Below are 20745 nucleotides of genomic sequence, written 5' to 3'. Positions count from 1 at the left end.
CCGCCTGCCTCTGCCTCCCAAGTGCTGGGATTAAAGGCGTGCGCCACCACCGCCCAGCATCCATTTGTTTTTCTTATCTGTCATAAGATATCAAGCTCACCTAAAGATGAAATTTTGCTTTTCCACCCAACCTTGCCTCTTCTTTCACACTTATAAACTGTGCTTCATGGGTGCTGAGCAAAAGGACAAGAAAGGAGCTGGAGAATGCCCGGAAGTGATGCTGCACTAGCGTTTCTCATGGGGTAGTGTCTCACATGAAGATCTTTTGCTCCTCTGAACTTTTACCATTCTTGATCTTCAGGATGCAAAAACAAAACAAAGAACCAAAAACAACAACAAAATAGAAACATTTAAATTCCAAATCATTTCTCTCCCAACACTGTAATTTAGGTGCTATAAGTACTTAACTATGCTAGATGCACAGGTAGAGCTAAACAGTGTTCCACCTGGAGGAAAGATTCAGTGATGACACCTTTTAAATGGTCCTTTGAAAGATCATTGTCTCCTAAAATATCCTAAGAACATTATTTCTAAAATATTCCTTGGAAAACCATTAGTTGCTTATATTATATTTCACTCCTCATAGAGAGAATACACTCTAGTTAAAATTTACTTAATTCCTAAGTTCCTAGATCATAGCATTAAAAATATTTCTTCCTCACTAATGAGCTATGTTGATGTTGTTATAATATGAACTGAGAACATAAAGCTTATCTTGTAAGCCAACCCATGAGTTTTCTGAGAATGTGCACCTAAGCAACTACTTGCTTCTTTTTTGTATTTTTGGAGATGAAGTTCAGAATCATTTTCCTGATTTTTATATTTCACAAAAGTCTTATTGACTTCATCATTTCAGTTTATTGCCCTTCATTTAGAATTACTCAGAGCCTCCTCCTCCAGAGTCAACACCATCTAATATGTCAATGGAAGGACTATGAAGGTAGGTCAGCATGGGTAAGAGCACACGCTATCCAAACATGAGGACTTGAGTTTGAACTTCTAGCATCCATTTCAAAAATGAGACATGGGCACATGTGCCAACAGCCTAGGCACTGTAAGGCAGAGAGAAGCAGGTACTGGGAGCTTCTAGGATAACAAGCTTCAGGTCTAGGGAGTGACAGCATCTCAAGAGGAGTTGTAGAACAAGACTTTGAAGTCATACACCCACATATGCATGTACGTGCATGTAACACACACATAACACACACACACATACACATTTATAAATAAACTGTCCATTGCAATATTCCAGGTTGTATTCTGCACATATTGTTTTGTGCACTTGCTGTCCCATCCAATGCCAGGACTCACATCAAGTCTTTTACTTCATTATCCATGTTTCAGGCTAATCCTTTCAGTGAGATTCTCTGTTTTCTCTTGTTTCTACCCCAGTGAGTGTGTGAGGGTTCAAGATTGACTTTCATGTTACTTTTGACAAAGACAAAAAAGACCAGCATGCGTTGCTTTTGTGGTATCCTTCATTTTTTAAACATATGGCATGAGGCTATATTAACTATTAACTAACCCTAATTATCTAACAGCTTCTTGCTAAGGAGCTTTCCTGCCACATGTCCTCTGTAGAGTTGATTTGGCCTCTCCTGCACAGTCAGCACCTCAGTGGTTGGTTGTTGGTGACATGAATAGATGGGTTGAAATTATAGAGCAGGTGTTTGCATGAACTGATTGAGTGATCACACCCCTTCACCCTGAATACATTTAACTTGGTAGTTTCATTTATCCTGCTTTTAGCCCTAACATATTTTGTGTAAAGAACTTGGCAGGGCCTATGCACAACCACTTCCTCCAGGAGCCTCTCCTCTCCTGTTGGGTTAGAATTACCAATTTTCCAACCATTGAACACAGCACGTTCTTTGTTTATCTTGCATGCTAAAGCCTTGTTGTTTTGAAAGCTTGTATAACCAATCGCTGATATTCTAAGGCCTTCGTTTTAAAACAGTTACATATATATTTTTAATAATAAAAGTAATTACTCAGAGCAGTTTAAGCCTTTCATTTAGCTTGTGATGGATTCTACCATTCATTGATTTGCAAATATTAAGCTACTCTTTATCCCTGGAAAGATCTCACACAGTCCTTAAATTGATCTGCTAATACTTCAAGAGGGGTTTTGCACCTGTGTATGTGGGTGGCTTCCTTTTATACAAGGTCTCCTGCATGTGTGACAAGTGTTTTGTCTCAGAACTAAGCTAGATCCTTCTTCTCATAATTTTGGAGGTTTTGGTTATCAGAATAATGCTGACCAAAAAAACAAAAAAAAACAAAAACAAAAAAACAAAAACAAAAACGAACAAACAAAAAAAAAATACAAGCCATCTCATCTGTGTTTACATCCCTAAAGAGATGGTTGGGAGCATGTATATCCCAAAACATGATTGGTAGAATTTACCAGTGAACACATCACTTACCAGTGAATTTACCAGTGAACATGTCATTTACCAGGGAATTTACCAGTGAACTCAGTCATTTAATCTCTTGAATAAATGCAGGCCATTTCAAATTCTTTCTTTCTTCCCTTTGAGTTTTGATAGATTGTCTTTAGGGGAAATGGTCCATTCCATATGGGTCATCAGACTGGCTTTTGTGTATCTGTACATTTTGTCTTTTGAGTTTCAAATGGTCTATAGCGCTCTTCTCTCTTTCCTTTCTGATATTAGCAATTTGTACTCCAACTTTCCAATCCTTTTTCGTTAATTGATTAAGGCTCCAGGCTAATTGATTGTAATGATTATTTTAGGAAAGGGACAACTTTTATCTTTCTGAGTTTCTTTATTGAAAATCACCTCATTTGCAATGCCCCCTCTTCACATTTTCCTGCTCATTTTGAATTTATCCATCCTTCTCCCTCGCTGACTTCCTAAAACAGAAGACTGCATGACTAACTCTCAGCTCTGCTAACATAAACAGTCAATAGTTAGTATTTCACTCTAAGTCCAGATTTCACTAGATTCCCATAAGCTGACATTTTAGAATTTTCTGGCCAACTTTCTATTACTGATTTTCAGTTTAATTTTTCTGTTCTGAGTGAAGTAATCCCTTCACTCAGATTTCTGTTGCTTTAATTTGGTTAAGGTGTGTTTCAAGGTCCAGCATGCAGCCTGCCCAAGGAAACATTCCACCAAGACTTGAGAAAAATGTGTGAACCACTCTCATTACATGAAGCAGCTTGTTGACTAGCATTCAGATCAGCTCGCAGATGTGCTGTTGAACTCACCTGTGCATTCCCTGACTTTTCTCCTAACTGGCTCTCTATTTTGGGTGTAATCTGATGGTATCTTCTAACTGGTGTATTTAGATCTTTGACTTTTAAAATGATGACTGATGAGTTGAGGAACCACCCTTCTGGCTGTCTTATCATTGATATCCTGGTCTCCATCCTCCATCTCCTTTGAAGTTTTAACTGAACATTTTGTATGATTTCTTTCATCTCCATTGTTATATTTAAATTCTACTTTCTTCTCAAGTGGCCACACTGAACATAAAGTATGTATTTACAATTAACCCAAGTTCACTTTAAGTAACACTGCTCTGCATACACCTTATTAAAAAATACAAACAAAATGCTCTAGTAGTTAAATAAAATATCCTTACATGTATCAACATATACATCTGAGTATAATTGCATGAATGCTCAGTGTTAAACCAATGCAGGATAAGAAATACAATATTATATTTTACCCTTCCTTATTGCTATACTGATGTGTCATTGCCTTATGTATTCTGCCTGCTGACCAATGTCCTCTTACTTCTCAGATGAATTTATGTTAGAATTTCTTACAAGTCACTTTTTGGGGGGTGGGAGGGAAGGGAAGGGTGAATGCCAAAAATTTTGTTTATCTGATGAACTCTTCATTTCTTTTCGACTTTGATGGATAATTTCACAGTGAGGAGAGCTCTCGGTTGGTGTTTCTTTTTTACAAAGCTTTATAGTTTAATCTCCTTCATTGTTGCTGGATGGTGTGCTGGCTAGTTCTTTGTCAATTTAACAGAATTTAAGGTCACTTGAGAGGAGGTTTCAACAATGGGTGAAATGTCTTTATTAGACTGACCTGTAGGCTAGTTTGTATGGCATTTTTTTGATGGGTGATTGATGTGGGAAAGCCCAACCCTGAGGAATATAAGAAAGTGGGCTGAGCCTCCATAGCACAGCAAGTAAGCCTTTTGTTCAGTTCCTGCCTTCAGATTTCCACCTTGAGTTCCTGCCTTACTTCCTCTTAGCCCAGAATCATATACTTTAAACTGAAATTATTGCTTTCCTCCTCAAGTTGCTATAGCTCACAGTGGTTTTTTTTTTTTTTTTTTTTTTTTTTTTTTTTTTAGTTTTGTTTGTTTGCTAGTTTCTTTGTTTGAACTCAACAGTCAAAAGCAAACTTGGACAGATGAAGTCTTGAAACACGTTATCTTGGCTGTAAGTCTTACCTTGCACTTTGAACATAACTATAAAACATTTCTCTGGCTTTGTTCAATATTATTTATTCCTCACTTGTTTGTTTGTTTGGGTTTGGTGCTGATGATGGGCTACCACATGTGAAGTCCTGCTTTATGAAGCAACACCACAACCCAAAGTTTTAAAATAGACCACCTTTTTGCTCTGATATCTGAATGTGGTATGCCTGAATGTATCTCTTAACTTTTTTTGATTTCCATTCATTCTCAGTGTTGTTCTCTAAGCTTCCAAGTAGTTTGGCGTCTATTATTGGTTCATGGCAATTCTCGGTCACAATTTCTTCCAATGATCTCATACCCTTCTGGCAGACACACCACATTTGTTAGATCTTTATTATTACCTGCACAGGTCTTGAACTTCTGTTCCAATTAGGGGCTTAGGTTCTTTCCTTACCAGTGGCTTTCTCATTTCTCTTACATCATAATAGACATCTCTCATTTATTTTACATTATTTTCTCAGTTTTGAATCTTTCTGCTTATATTACCCACCTATATGTACAAGTTTCTCCTTTTCCTATTGAAATGGGTTCCTTAAACCTATTGGTTATAGTGTTTAGGAATCCTACCCTGATCAATCCAACATCTTCCAACTATTATTGTACCTTGTACAATACTTGTACTTGTAAGACTTTGGTTTAAAGACCAGCATGACATCTTGGATAAACAAAACTGGTATAACTGGCCTTTTAGTAAAGGCTATGGGAAGTAGAGAAAGTAGTGAAGAGAAGGAACAAAGTTAGGCTTGTATCCTTGGACTCAAACTTGACCTTGGTTCTTGGGGATTCTTTCCTGTCAGGCTGGAGGGAACTGGACTTGGGGCTCTTCCTTCTCCATATGAAAGAGTAGAGGGAGCTGGAGTGGATGATTCTTTTCCCACCAGAGGACCAGCTTATGATAAACTCTCCACAGGTGGGACTTTGGATAAATGGTTTCTCTTGAGGGCAGATCTTGCTAACCTGCTCCTCTGGTATGTTTCAAAGTGCTTCTCTTATTCAGTCTCCTGGCAGAAGTCCTGAGTAGTTTACTTTGTTAAGAATTGGCAGACCTGAAATGAAAATCTGGAGCTGCTCCCACTTGGGTACCCCTGAAGTTCCTAAGGCTTGGAGCTGTTTAAATCTGGCCAGAAGTTCATCTGTTGCCCCTCAAGGATTCTAACCTCAGCACACCTTGCTCAGAGATTCCAGCTCCACTGAGTCTAGATATTCTGTATTTACCCGTCTTTAAATTGTTCAGGGACAATGGATTGCCTCCTGGCCTCACATATCTCATCTATAAAAAAGTTGGTACTTTTTTGGCTCACTACATCTTTTATATCTGTATTCTTTATATAGAAGACCAGAAAAAGAGAGCCCATCTAAAAAGTTTATGAAACCCATAGCTGATTGAACACCTTTCTCTAAGCAGATCCTTAAAACAACAGCAACATGTCCGTGTCATTTTCTGATTTTCACATGATTTATCCCAAAATTCTAAGACAGATCAACAAAACAATAACAATAATAAAGATTATACTGATACTTTGGTCTTCTGAGACTTATAAGGATGCTTTGACACAGAAAACATGGAGAAATACAGAGCCAAGATACTTTTGTGGTTGAATGTTAAGATGCAAGCTGTTTGAGTACATGGAAAATAAAATAATACCATAGTACATATAAAAGAAATTGTATAAATAATCTAGGAACTGACCAGTTGTTTAACTTGTTTTCCATACTGAGAACATGTCTGCAAACAGTTGTCAAATAATACAAATAGTACAAAATATGACCTTTTAAGCTGTAGTAATTGAAATTCATTAACAGAAACAAATATTTAAGGAATTACTGGCATTAGGTATGCCCTGTCCTTAAGGACTCTGTGCTATCTTTCTTTCTAGATTACTTAAAACCACGTAATTTTATAGAATAAACCACAATTTAGGCCAAAGAAACCAGATGATATTTTAACTACACAAATAATAGATAAGAACTTCTGCCTAAACTGTAACTGCTAAGTTATTTGAGCCAAACTGCATAATAAACAACATTCTTAAGAAATTCTCTTGCTTTCGGAGCTTTGTGTAGTAGAGCCAGGGTATTGCAAACTCAGAAAGTCTGCAAGCATCTGATTTAGAGCATCATCTCAATATGAGTACAGGGTAGTCAAGAAATCAAGGCTGGAATTCCATCATTACAAATAAACCATAAAATAATATGAAAAACGTACCTCATTTGAAATATATAGTAGAAAATTGAGAGCAAGTGTTTTCAACTATGTTGATTATAAAACCACCTAATTATAGATGCTCTTTGGAATCTGAGTGCACTTTTTAATAGAAAGGAGATTAATGAGCATGGTAACATCCCCTCAATCTCGCACCTATTTATACCATTATATAAGTAAGGGAACTCAGCACTATACTAGATGGCACTTAAAGTTCCCATGTTGATTTTTTTTTTTTTTTGCTACATTGCAGGGGGTAGTAAAAAGTATTTATATTAAATAGCATGAACAGTGTCCAGATATATAAACATATGTGCATTCATGACATGAAGAAATTCAGAGTTGGAATTAACAGTTACTACATGTCTACATGTGAGATTTGATAGGGTTCCTTTGCTGCAAGAATTCAAAATGGTTGGGGTCATTGAAGATTCAGGTTTATTTCTTTTATAAGCTACCAGAATATTTTTTCATAGAAATATACTTATCTGGCAATTTAGCAAATGAAATTATCTTAGTCAAGTGTTGTGGAGGTATCTAAAAACATATAGTAAAATTTTATGTTTGTTATTCATTTTTTATAAATAGTATATTTTTATGACCTTGACTTTAGAATTAGTGCTCTTCAGAGCTGTCCAATAGAAAAATAATTCGAGTAAACCTAAAATGGCTAGGACAAATAAAACACAAATTATATTGTCTACTTAAAATTTTTATTAGCCACAATCAAAATTAAAAGAAACATAAGAAATTGTAAAATATTATTAAGATGAATATGTTTAATTTCAACATGGCAATAAAGAAATTATCAGTAAAATAAACTAAATCCTGTTATTCCTAGAATAGTAGGTTATCATACCACCATTTCCTGTGACCTCAACAGAGCCTAGTGTACCGTCTGTGTGTGTGTGTGTGTGTGTGTGTGTGTGTGTGTGTGTGTGTGTATTACAAAGTATTTGTGGGTAGAAATGACTTTGTTGAGTTGAAGATGAAAACATCTTCCAGGCCAGGGCAACAGCATTCTTATTCATGTTCAGCTACCAACAGCCTGAACTCTGGCCATTCCTTTAGACTGGTTGGTTAATACTTAACACAATTTATAACTGACAAAGATAGTTTCACAGATGCGATTTATTTGGCCTCCTCCTTTTCAGTGGGAGCATTTCAGTCAGTTCTATGCCCAAGCATTGGTGAAACATTCTTGAGTAAGTGTGGGCCACAGAGGGAAGCAGTCTGACTACCCTGGCAGTTTTATCACATTGAGGCAATTGATTATCACATCGACAGAAGTGAGAAATCGTAATAAAGCTAAGAGGAAAGAATAAACTATGTTGTTTCTAAAGGATTCTCCATCCTTCTGGAGGCAGGTGACTTTGCACATGTCCTACTGGTGAAGCAAATACAAACCGAATTTTTGTGTTAAATGTGTTTATTTTTGCACTAAAACCAGTAGCCCAGGTAGTGTGTTTCAATTAAAAAGAGCCCTGGAGCAAAAATGTGTTACAGTCAGGGGTAGAGGCGCTGTATCATTATCTCATAGGCACAGCAGTGGAGATAATGAACAGTTAAGGAGACTGGACAATGGAAGTTGAAGTATGACTTGTCATGAGAGTGTCAATAGAATCCCAGCTTACTTTCCATTAGTAGATGCTACAAAATTTCAGGGCTGTGCAGAACAACCAGAGACAAGACTCAAATAAAAGTGGCTCTGTGACACTTAGTATTTTAAAGCCTGGTTTAGTATTTGTCACTGTTACCAAAGCCTTAAAGCAGGGATTTCAATGTTTAATTCTGATTCTATCCATGGATCAATTGGTTTCTCTTCTGTTACCTTGACTTTGAAACAAATCCTTCTGCCATTTCCTTCCTACTTTGTAGATATTTTGTTTTGTTACTATTATTCTTCAGTATGGAGTAAAAGATTTGAATAAGATTTGGATTTCTGTCCCTTTGGAGAGATAATGAAGGTGTTTTATAAATTCCAGGAGCATCAACAGGAGATTGGGAGTTTAGATAAAAATGAATTGCTACTGGACTGAGCTAAAATGTAGGTCCCCAGTAGATAAAACCTGGACACTAGCACAACCAAAAGGAAATAGAAAACATTCAGGGTGATTTTCAAATGAGAGACCTGTAAAACTGTTATCCAAGAACATACACTGAAAAATATCCATGTCTATTTAGAGATGAAAATAACAAATTGTACTACAGACCAAATGTCCTTCATCTGCAAACCTTGGAATCACTGTATATATTTTATTTTTCATTTTGCAGTATTTGAAAATACAAAAGATGATTTGTAGATGAAACTCAGGTCTAAACATGTGGTTTATTTATTCTTCATCTCCACCTTACACACAAAACATGAATGTTAATTTTGAACCATTTTGCTAACTACATGTTGGGAAGTATCACATGGTGAAGACTTCCGATGCCACGTTACTGAGAAACATTCTAACATGGGAACATTGGATTTCAGAATAGAGATGTTCACCCAGTGTAATGATCATTGATTCATTAATTTATTTTCAACATGTTTGGCAAGTAATCACTTAACACAGGGTGTTTCCTCTTGATCCTCAAAGTAGATGAACAACGCAGGAGCAATGTCTGCTCAGGTGTAGGGAGACAGACAAAAGATTCAGTTTTCTCTTCTTTTTTTGTTGCTGCTGTTTGTCAATGAATAGTGTAGTTTCACAAGCAGGATGTGGGATGAAGAACATGAGGTCACCATGGTAGAGTGGAGGGGTCAACGACTCTGATCATTGGCCGTGTCTCTATAGAGAAAGTGCTTCCAGCCCCAAATAGGAAGTCAAAGTTGATCTGAATGGAAAGGAGACTTAACAGGACAGTCATTCTAGCTTCCTTCAGGCTATAATACACGACATTCTGTCCTGAAGATCTTGTAGGATCTTCTATGCCCCTGTAGGCATAGAAGTTGGGAAGGTTAATGGTTAGCCTAGCGGTTTCTTCCTTTCCATTGCTAGGATGGCTGGCTGGTGGAAACAGTTGAAATCCCTGTAAAATATTTGCCAAGTCTTTTTCACTCCCTTTAGGTCTTTCTGTGTAACAACATTGGGCACCTCCTGTATGCATGCTCTTATCAGCTCTCTAGAAATAAACTCATGCCTTGCTTACTTCCTGTAGCCACATAGCACCAGGCATTAAGTAGGCATAGACTGGGAACAGTTCTTGATTCGGAGAATAAGGCTGTGCCTCCTGCAAGCCTTGCTGCTAAGTTGTGGTCTTACTTACAAACAGTGCCCAGACTTGCCAGACTGAAGTTTTAAAGTTGGTCTCAAAATCATTAAAACACATAGGCCCCACTCTTGGCAATGCTTGCTCCATAAGACCCAGGCTTGGTGAATACCCTGCTTCAGTCATATCGATGTTTTTGGGCTTGAAGAAAGATGGGACACAAAAGCCACAGAGGTTTTTGTTGCTGTTGTTGTTGTTGTTGTCCTTGTTTCATTTTGTTTTGATTTTTCCTCATGTCTTCCTTGACTTTATCTAGTTGTATACTAATTGCTGATATATTTGAGACCACAGATTTTCTTACTGTGTTTACCATGTAAGAGATAATGTCAAGGTAAGTTTTGTGCCCCAGACTCAAATTCAGAAGCACATTGTGCCATGAAAGCGCCTTTCCTTTAGAGATATATTAATGTCTGCTCTGTCTGGGCTAGTCTCCACTCTGACAATGAATGCGTTCTAATAACAGTCACAGAGTTACACATATCAAAACATATTTAATAGCTTATGTGTTCATACACTGAAAGCTTTGCATACTTAGAATTTTAGATTAGAATTCAACTTTTTTTCCCTATTAAATGCCAGCCGGGCAAGTTGCATTAATGACCATGGTTATGTTTGAATGTAAATGGGGACATCTGGTGATATCAGGAGATCAAACGTTGGAAGTCTGCATGATGACTCTCATCTGTTTGTCACCCAGCAGGTGTAATGGATAGCAGGCATGTGGGCTCTTTGCCCAAGTTAATGTACAGACCTAACCTATGCAGGAGAGACGTCTTCTCTGCAGCTTTGAAGAATCACAGCTCGGGATACATGTGTGGGGGGCCAAGAGAGGGCAGGGTAGGTGCAGTGGATATTTTCCAAAGGCATCAGTCCTTTAGTTAAAAAAGAAATAAATAAATATCCGTTTTCTAGCCTACAGGCAATTTTCCTTGTCCCATTTCAACAAACTTCCCCAGCCCAATTTGTTATTCAAAAATTTATGGAAAATGTATGTTAAAGTGAAAAGGGTACATTGTGCAGAAAAGGGAAGCAGCTTGTAAGCATATCATTATGCACGAGCCGTGGGGCCCGCAGATGGCTCTTCTACTCAGAAGCGAGAGTAGTGCCAAAAGCTCAACTCTAAATACATTTAAATCACATATCTTTACTTAAAAATGGAGTATTTTGGAAGGAAAAGCAGATGATATTTAAGTACACAAGTGGTATTCTTTTGTTCCTCATATAATAGAGCCTTTACAGAAGTCGTTGCCTTCTGAGTGTGCAGTAAGCCTTTGATTCCTTGAATTCCCCAGCGGATTTAGTCTCAGTGCACGGCTCATTCCTAATAGGATTAGCCATTGAGGTAGCACCTTGCTGTAGAAAAGCTCTTGAGTATCCTTGCAGTGATTGAAAATTAAGGGATTTGTTGTGATTACTATGTTCAATGCTAAAAGCAAACCTTTGTTTTGCACATTAGAAATAGTAACAAAAAAATTATCATGACATATGGGCTTCTTATTTTAATTGAAAATAAATTTAGTTCTTAGACTGTGCCAATCTGTTAATTAATTAGAGGGAGGTAGCAAAAGGAATGGAGGCATTTGTTTACTGCTTAATATAATGATTTTTTTCTGGAAATATATATATTTTTTTAATGTAAGCATGCTGGTTTCTTGGTTCAAGCATGGTTATATTTACTCTGAATAGAGAATTTATACTTTGAAGGGTACAGTTCACACTGGTGAGACTAGCACAGTAAATAGTCAGGTCGATTTTTTTGCTTCTTCCTTAGAACCAAATTTACATGGCTTCTTTCAGTGCCTTATACCCTGTGAGTGTTAACTCTGAAATTAGTGTTGAATGGCTCTTTCATAATTTTTATGGATGCTGTTATTTCTGACAGCAATACATTTAAAATATGTACTTGTTTGTATTTAAAAATTTAAAAGGTAACCTTTTATTTTCATATTCTAAAAGCTTGATCAGCTTAATGGTTACTGCTTTACAAAGCCTGAGAATTTAATTATATCTATATGGCATTTGGTACATGGGATCTTCACTTTTCAAAATACTGCAAATACAAGGAATTTTTTTTTCAGATTTCTCAGCCCCCCTTCCACCCTTTTTTCCTGAAATATTTTGCATAAATCCTTTCCAGTTCTAATAGTCTGATTTGAATCAGCGTGCATGAGGGAGAGAGAGATGTGTGCTGTGCATGTCCGTATGCAAACACATGGGTGTGTGGAGAGGAGTAGGGGAGAAGTTAATTATATTTTAAAGAGACACACTTTTCTTTTTGCCCCTGCTAACTGCAAGTAAAAAAAAATATAATTGTGAAAAATGCTTTGATACGTAAAGTCTCCTGAGAGTTTGTGTTCATGTGCAGATGTTCACATATGCTTATTAGTAAATTGTTCATTTCAAAATGTTTGCTGATAGAGCCAATATACATGCTTCAGAAGTCTGTGTTGATAAACTGGACGGTGCCACTGATCCCATTAATCTTTGTGTGAAAAATTCTATAAGTTATTCCTGTGGAATTTATTATAGAATAGCCCTTACCACTGCCTGCTTAGAAAACAAATTATTGGTAAACTGAAAGCTGTATTCTTACTTGGTTCTCCTCCTACTACTCCTCCTTTTCTTCCTCCTTCTCTTCCTCCTCTTCCCCCTACTTCTCCTCTTCCTCATTATTTATTATTATTATTATTATTATTATTATTATTATTATTACTATTACTATTATGTAACTTTACTAGCATCCTATTAGATGTTAAAGTGAGTCTTCACTTCAAGGTTCATCCATCCTGCTATGTTTTCACCCAGAGCAATAGCTGTATTGACATGCTGTATGAGGCAGCCTACTAACTTTGTCCCTTTCCTAACCCACTAGAATCACCCTTTATGTGGTGGGAATATGTACCATAACAGTGAGTCAATATGAGAGATGACTAGAAGCTCCTGTGAGAGATAAAGTGAGTGATGTTTGGTTAAATTATCCACTTGTGGACATAGTGTAAATATAAAAATTACTATCTTAAAGAATCCAGGGATAGGCAGAAGATACCATACACAAGGGTCAACCTCTTCATGGAATTAGAAAAGATTTTTTTTTTCATTTCCTAGTTTCCCATTTGTCCTCGTTAAAAAAAAAATTGACCATTTCATATATCTCTGTATTATGAAATAAAAATCATTTTTATTAGTCCCTCAATAGCAAGTGAGATGTTCCAGAATGTTCTGATGCAAATCATCTTTTGGCAAATTCACTTTCTTCTTGTTAATGATTTCAAATGTACTGAAAATGGTTCATATGCAGCTTTCAAAGTGAAGGAAATAACAGTAAAAGATGTAGCATCTCTGGTGAGGCCTACAGGTCCCTGCTGCTTATATCAACTTACGCTTCATCAAATATAGTTTGTGTTCTTAAATTATTCGGTGAAGAAAATAGCCCTTGTATGATCTAACAGCCATCTAATATCATTTTTTAGGCCTTTATAAGAGTACTATTTTATATACTTTAGCAAAAACAAATGAACCTCCACTCTCTATGAATTAATTATAATTAGCAACTGATTTAATGTTTTCTTTTGCATTCCTTTTCTATGTATCCCCATGAAACAAACATTATTCTAGGCATGCAGTACACAATTATTAGTTCAAGTTGAAGTGATTCTGTATAAAATTGGCCTCATATTTATTCATTCAGAAAATGAGCAGGGAGAGAGTGCATATTTTATACAACTCCAGTAATTTCAGTATCAGATAACCCTTAAGCAAAATAAGATTTGACCCTTTCAAAATTGCTTAATGAATTGGCATTACACAGAATATCTTTTAAAACTTCTGTAGAATTTTTTCCCTTTTCCCTGAAGCCTTTGAACATAAGCTTTGGATCACAGACCCTGCATTTAAATGTTGAAAATATGATTGTGTTTTGATTGCTTTTGGTGCATCTTTATGATAGAAGCCATGCATTCTAAGAAAAACTATGCCAGCATTCGACGGATTATTGTGGATGCCTCCATGTGAGAGAGTGAGTTAAATTAACTGAAATGCTATCTTAAGGAACAACAAATAAAAATTCCATGATTTTGTATGGCAAGGATGCATCTTCTTCAGTCAGAAGTGGGTTTGCAGGGAATAAACCTAATTATTTTGAGATTCTAGTGACCATTGTTTTCTATGTACTCTAAGCATACCTTGCCACTGCAAACTGTATCCGTAACTTGTTTGCAGTGTTGGTCAAATGAGGAGCTCTTCATTAATCCTTAACTTGTATCAGACAGTAATGTGTTTGTCACAAATTCATAGTCCAACAGACGCAGAAGCCAGCCGCAGGAGCTTCAAAATGATTTGAAAGTTATTCTCTGGACTCTCTTCTAAGATACAGCTTGGCTAACTTGGAGACATGACTGCATTTCAAACAGTATTTGTAATAAAGCGACTGTCTTGTTCTACTGTACAAAATTGGCCAGTGGAAGCTAATAGCACCTTGACAAATGCAATGGTAGGCTTTGCACTGCTCATTGACCACACTTTCCTCGTGATTAAGGAAGTAGCTTTAGTGGAAAGCACAGCCTTCTTTTTTTTTTTTTTTTTAATAGAGCCACAGTGTATTTCAGATTGTTGGTATTTGGTAGCTTCAGCCTCACTGTAACAGACAAACCTTGCTGATTTCTGTAGTTTGACAGTAACATTTCAGGACTGGGCTTAAAGCTTAACTCACTAACCTGACCATCCTAGGAAGTCCTTTGAATGAAACACTTTGAGAACCTGGCTGTAAGAATGCAAATTTCATGAAAACACAACCTGTGTTCTTTACTCAGCACCAGGCCAGGGAAGGACTGACTCATAGAAATATAATTTAAATCATACGTTTTGTTTAATTTTTTTTCTATTAGGGTACATGAAAAGTAGTGAGAAGAAAACTGCTAAAGTTCACCGTCTGAATGTATTTCCTGCCATGGAAAATACCAAACTACATCTCTTCAATATACAATCAAAGCAAAATGTTACTGACATATTTATTTTAAATTGTGAAATTAGGTTTTGTGTTGCAATGCATGCAGGCAGAGAGTAGCCAGGAGTTTAGTGTTCCATAGATATACACTGTTGAAGGTTACTATATTACAAAGCATGGACCAAGAAATGAGGTTCTGCCAGATGTATAATCACCACTCACTGTGTGTTTGTCAAATAATTGTGTGAATTATAACAGTTGGCAAGTTTCAATCTATCTAGACTAATTTCAATACTAAAAATTATTTCTCATTGAATCTAAATATCTCACTATAAAATATTATGCTGGGTAACAAAAAACTATGGGTTGGTTTGTTTGTTGGTTGGTTTGTTTTCCATTTAACTTAGGATGTTCTGTTTTGAACAAAGTTGCAGTTCTCAAATAGTTACATGGATGATATAAAACAAAATGCTCTGAGTATATTAGGAGAGCCATTCCTTGGTATTTTCTGTTTCATTTTCTCCTATGATGTGCAATGAAACTCTTATGCTCATATTTTAATGTCTGTGAAATCTTTATTTTTATTCATTAGAAAGAAGTCAATTAATTTGCATTCACTAATCTCCCATTCCTCACATTGTAATACCAATCTCTTTATATCTGAAGGGAAAATTGTTAATACTTCTTTTAAGCCTATAAACTTAATTTCCATTAAGGGAACTGGTAGTTTGAATGAAGATAACAATATCTTGCAAGTTTTATTCCTATTGTTTGGCTTTTTATAGGCTTGTCTTTATCATTTCCTTTTGTGGCACTCATGTAAAATATGTAGTCTGGCATTCTCTCAGTTTTCTAAATTTCTGTAACTTATATGTTTAATGAATGGCAGAAAAATCAATAAAAATTTGCAAATAAAGACATGCTCAAATTATTCCCCTAAAGCCAATAATGTTTAATTATTTTAAATTGCTTATTTTACAAGATTTTTTTAAACAGGATATTTCAGTTTTTTTAATTTTCTTACAAATATTAAATAAAAAGTTGAGATAATTTGATTGAGTCTGAAATGGCCCTAGATTAACTGCCATCAATAAACCAGAAAATACATTTCTACTAGAGACAAAGCTTCAGAATAAAGATCAATGTATGACATTGACCTATTTATGTACTGTTTGCTTATGCCTGATGCATTTATGAAGAGGAGTATAGAAAAATGCTCAGCAAAACTAAGAAGCAGTTATCACCGAATAAAGTGGTTTTGTTGTTGTTTGTTTTATGTCCTCTTTACTGAAGCATTTATGTTGTTTTAGGATACTAGAAAAGAATATTTAATATAAGCTTGGACATCAGACCACATTATGGTCACATAAGTTCCTGTGAAGGAAACCAAACACAAATTTGTTTCAGAAAACTAAGATTCAAATTTCTTATCACTTAATTTATAATGTCTTTCATATCAGTTCACATATATATGAGTTCTTGGTGATACATCTTTTTGGTTTCTCTCTGTCTCGCCATCCCTCCTGTGTCCCTCCCATTCTCCTTCCTTTTCTCTCTTCTCCTCATTGGTTTTTGAGTCAGATTATTCCTATAATCACCCTGGGTGACTCACAGCTCAGTATATAGCAGCACTCAAGCTCCAGATCTTTCCAAGTCCTGGGGCGACTGACCCGTCCGGCTTTATCTGGCATATCTTACTATGGATGGAAACCTAGTGAAGAATGGCCTTCGGTGACTGTACTGTCTCAGCATGTGCCATCGTTACTGAATATTTAATTAATAACATTTAATGCTTAATAGAGCCTTTTGTATTTCTTTTAGGGTTTTCTTTTTTTTTTTTTAAGTCATAGTTTCTCTGTGCAGCATTGGCTGTTCTGGAACTCACTCTGTAGGTCAGACTGGCCTCGAACCTAGACATTTGCCTGCCTCTGCCTCCCAAGTGCCAGGATTAAAGACTTGGATCATCCCACCCAGCTCCCTTTTTGATTTTTTTGGATTGAAATATGTTACTATATCATGTAGTAAAATAGGGGATGATTTTAACAGTGCAGAAAACAGTATGCTTTTAAAGAATTGTTTCACTAATAACAACAAGCAATAATGATAGCTAATCTTTATGGCACAGTGTCAAATTACAGTAAACCTGTGACTTAGGTGCTTTTATTCCGTACCTTGCCCAGAGGATTGTGTCTTATCCAAGGACATTTAACTGTTAGGCATGTTGGTCTGCTGATAAGACCAAGCAGTTGAACTGAAGCCTGGAGCCTTGGTAATCACCACGTGTTCTGTATAGTGTGCGCAAGGATCTGGGCTTTTGTCTCATATCCTAAAAGATTACTTTTACTTTTATACTGAACACTACAACCAATAACAAAACAATGACATTTCTCTATTCCCTAAAATTGGGTTATCTTGCTATAGAGTGTTTTGTTACACATACTTTTTCCCTCTCAGACATAGGGTCTTGCTATGAAGCTTAAGATAGATTCTACTAACCACTTCCTGCTCCCCATCATTCCTGTGCTGGCCTTAGAGATGTTCACCATCATCTCTGAGGATTCTAAATGCATGTTTTGAACAAATTGGTGGTCTAGCTGAAACAAATATGTGGCTCGACTGTAGTTCCCCAGTGAGGGTGAGAGATTTGTCTATTTCTTCAGAGCCATTGAGTAGGAAGTGAAAGAGCCCCAGATGCTTCTACCTACTAATATTCTGATTTGTAGTGTTTTTAACTGTCAAAGTAATGGGTTTTTGTTGTTGTTGTTGTTTTGTTGTTGTTTTTAGCAGAAGGGTTTGAGGTAGTTTCCCACTATCTATCTGAAGCTGGTCTCAATTCATGATCATCCTGTTTGTCTCAGCCTCCAGGGTGCTGGGATTACAGGCATGCCCTCCTGTGCCTGGTTCACAGTAAATTGTCATGCTGCCCAATGTTGACGCTTCTTGAAAATTATCCTTGCAATTTTATTTTGTAATAAAGTTGTTAAGTTGTGGCTCTTAATAGCATTAAAAACTAATATTCATGAGAGATTAAAGGATCAGAATGGTGCAAGTGAGTAAACAGACTTGCTTATGGGGACACCTAATTATTACAAGATAGGATATAATTAAGTGCTAAAGTTATTGTGGTACCAAGACAGTAAAGGGTACCAAGTGTTTAAGGAGGAAATCAAAGGACCATATTATTCTACCAGGGTAGAATTTTGAAAAATCAAACAAAAATTGAAACAAGAGAGATTCACATGCGGGTTATAATTCCATCCAGACTTCGCAGTTTGTCTTTTAAAGGCACACAGATTTTATTAGACATCTCTATCCTTATGGATTCCTTCTACTTACATCCCAAGTATACTGACATTTGGATGGTAGGTTTCTAAGGAAGGCTACATCCCAAGTATACTGATGGTAGGTTAGTAAGGAAGGCAGGCATGGTACTTGATCCTTCTTTGGGCTTATTGTGTAGCCCAAGGCATTTTCTCTCACTACTATTCAATTTTATGTAATGAGTGTTTTGATCCCAAAATATAGAGAAGGCTGAGGATCTGTGGGTTCCTGGAATCTGACCTTCAGCCTTGTTTCTCAATAAGACACACAGAGAGACCATCTAGAAATTTACCTTTTGTATTCCCCAGTAGTTGGAGAGGGATCTTTCTGAAGGATTGCCATGCTATCACTCAAATTATTGCTCTAGGTTTCTGTGACTATTTCAGGAGGAGTTAAGACTACAGAATTGTCAGAGATAATGTAGTTATTAATCTGAAAGAACAGTTTGACCTGGTGAAGACTACCTAGTAATGTTGGATCCTGTGTACTGTGAATAGATTTAAGATGGACTCTATCAAAGGAGCAGATCTCCACCTCTTCAGATTATAATATGCACATATATGTATATATGTATATATATACTTATATATGTAGATATGTAGATATATATACTTATATATATGTATATATATGTGTGTGTGATGTATATATCTATATTGCATGTGCAAGATGAGTATGTTAAGGAAAACTGAAGAATTACCTATTAAGTTCAGTTATTGTCACCACCATTTCTTCAGCTCTCTTTTCATTTATCACCATAACTACTTCCTTTATGGACTTAAAATATCAACTCTGAGGACTATAAGAGAAGAGAGACTGTAGAAGTTGGAGTTAGGAGGGGAATAAAAGAAGTAAGGAGGGGATAAATCTAATTATATACATTAAATGCATGAGTGAAAATACCTCGAAACGTATTGACTTGTACAACTAACATATAGTGATATAAAAAGAGAAATCAACTTTGACTCCTTACTGGGACAGTTCTATGGGCCAAGGCAGGAAGAAACCTAGTAACTCAAGCAGGTCCTAGTGTATACTAGCTGGAGTAGCTTAATATGTAGTCGTTGCTTTGGGGGTGGATATTTACATATTTAGGGAACCTATTCATTAGGTGAGTCTCAATCCTGTGTGGATGGAATTCAGAAACATAGCATTCCAGTGGTGGCACTGACAAAGTTAATAACTGTTGAGATGCATTGACAGATGAATATGTGCCAGGCTAAGTGCCATGACAGCATTTTAAAATTTACTTCTCATGACAATTTCTATGAGATAGGCATGTTTGTGCCTCCCATTTTAGTGGAAGAAAGGTGAGATGGTTTTTCCAGGGCAACTTTGATTTGGTCACTGCGATCTTTGTGTGATAGGGTATACAACATGTGCCTGCCAGTGAGAAGATTGGTACTAACTAGCAAATATTTACACTTGAAAGTAAAATAGTGTGTACATGCTTTTGAGTACACAAATTGTTAAGATGAAATAAACCACTTGTTAACATGAAGGATAAACCCAAGTCTGTACTTTGTTAGAAACAGGCAACTATTTTTAACTATTTTTCCAGTGGCCACATTATATATTTCAGTGTTTGCATCATGAACAGTATCACCATGAACAGGACCAGTGTACCTTTGTAATAGTTTTATACATATTAGTGTTCTGTTTACAAACTAGTGAGAGTGCTAGTTGGTTTTTGTCAAATTGAAGCAAGCCAACTTCATGTGGAAAGAGGAAACTTCAATTGAGAAAGTTATCTCCAGCTGAGTGGCTTTTAGGCAAGTCCATGGTACAATTTCTTGATTGATGTGGAAGGGCCCCGCCCACTCTGGGTGCTGCTGTAACCTGGGCTGGTATTCTTGGGATGTATAAGGGAGAAAATTGAGCAAGCTGTTGGTAATAAGCGAGTAAGCAGCATTCCTTTCTGACCTCTGCATCAATCCATACTTCCAATTCTCTGCCTTAAGTTCTGGGGTCTCTCAATAACTGACTATGAACAGGATGTGTAATCTTCAAATAAACTGCTTCCTCTTAAGACGCTCATGTTGCATGTCACAACAACATAAAACAAGCAAGGACAGCGAGCCTGATTAAAGCAACTACACCAATTATTATATATTTCCTAACATTATTTTTAAAGTTTCTCTATCAAAAAATATTCCGAGTTAACTTAATTCATTTAATGCCCAATTTTAACTTTCTCACATTTTGAATATATGCCATTTGCTTTCCTGATTGTGTACTGGCTTATATCTTACCTACTTTCTCTTTTATTTTAACAGTTACACCTGCTCTTTACCTCTGAAACCCACTGGAACTTGCCCTGCTTCTTGGTTTGGCTGGTGAGCACTCCCAGAAACGCAGCTGAATTGTACATCAGACATCCACCCACTGGGTGAGTGACATCATAGCTCTAGTTTTGTTTTCTTCTTCGTGGTTTGTGCTTGCATTGTTGACCAAAATATGTTCATAGTGTGCTTTGGGCAAATCTGCACAAGAAACCAGGTATTTTCTTTGTTATTGTTTGCTTACTTTCTTCTTTGTCCTATGCACAAAGTAATTT

The 20745-nt window shown here is 36.5% G+C and overlaps 1 protein-coding gene across 10 annotated transcripts in view; it reads left to right on the top strand.

Moving 5' to 3' along the window:
* The window catches only part of Tenm2 (teneurin transmembrane protein 2), a 1239808-nt gene that overhangs the window by 70181 nt on the left and 1148882 nt on the right, over window positions 1–20745 (top strand). For all 10 annotated transcript variants that reach the window (XM_031353724.1, XM_031353722.1, XM_031353721.1 and 7 more), the window contains exon 2: window positions 20465–20577. The gene's annotated coding sequence lies outside the window, so the exon portion shown is untranslated. The remainder of the gene's footprint in view (window positions 1–20464; window positions 20578–20745) is intronic.

This window comes from Mastomys coucha, unplaced genomic scaffold (assembly GCF_008632895.1).
Source record: "Mastomys coucha isolate ucsf_1 unplaced genomic scaffold, UCSF_Mcou_1 pScaffold5, whole genome shotgun sequence".
Taxonomy (NCBI): domain Eukaryota; kingdom Metazoa; phylum Chordata; class Mammalia; order Rodentia; family Muridae; genus Mastomys; species Mastomys coucha.
The sequence above is the reverse complement of the archived record's forward strand: the minus strand, read 5'-3'. Positions and strand labels throughout refer to the sequence as shown.